Source organism: Salmo salar, unplaced genomic scaffold, assembly GCF_905237065.1.
Source record: "Salmo salar unplaced genomic scaffold, Ssal_v3.1, whole genome shotgun sequence".
Lineage (NCBI taxonomy): Eukaryota > Metazoa > Chordata > Actinopteri > Salmoniformes > Salmonidae > Salmo > Salmo salar.
This window is the reverse complement of record NW_025549503.1, coordinates 8,403-9,254: the sequence shown is the minus strand read 5'-3', so window position 1 is coordinate 9,254 and position 852 is coordinate 8,403.

Sequence of the window (852 nt, the reverse complement as noted above, 5' to 3'; positions counted from 1 at the left end):
AAAAAGAGAGTGAGAGAGAGAGAGGGAAAAGAGAGGAAAGAGAAAAAGAGAGAGATAAAAGAGGGAAAAGAGAGAGGGAGAGAAAAGAGAGAGAGAGGGAAAAGTGAGAGAGGGAAAAGAGACAGGGAAAAGAGAAGAGAGAGAGAGAAAAAAGAGAGAGAGAGAAAAGAAAGAGAGAGAGAGAGGGAAAAGAGAGAGAAAGAGAGAGAGAGAGAGGGAAAAAAGAGAGAAAAAAGTAAGAGAGAGAGAGAAAAAAGAGAGAGCGGGAGAGAGAGAGAGAGAGAAAAAAGAGAGAAAAAAAGAGAGAGAGAAAAGAGAGAGAGGGAAAAAAGAGAGAGAAAAAAGAAAGAGAGAGAGGGAAAAAAGAGAGAGAAAAGAGAGGGAAAAAAGAGAGAAAAGAGAGAGAGGGAAAAAATAGAAAAAAGAGAGAGAGGAGAGAGAAAAGAAAGAGAGAGAAAAAAGAGGGAAAAAATAGAAAAAAGAGAGAGAGAGGGAAAAGAGAGAGAGAGGGAGAGAAGAGAGAGAGAAAAGAGGGAGAGAGAAAAGAGAGAGAAAAAGGAGAGAGGGAGAGAAAAGAGAGAGAGAGAGGGAACAAAGAGAGGGAGAGAGAGAGAGAAAAAAAGAGAAAAAAGAGAGAGAGGGAAAAGAGAGAGAGCGAGAGAAAAAAGAGCGGAGAAAGAGGGAAAAAAGAGAGAAAAGAGAGGGGAAAAAAAGAGGGAGAGAGAGAGAGAAGAAAAAAGAGGGAAAGAGAAAAAAGAGGGAAAAGAGAGAGAGGGAAAAAAGAGAAAACAGAGAGAAAAAAGAGAGAGAGAGAGAGAAAAGAAAGAGAGAAAAGAGAGAGAGGGAGACAAA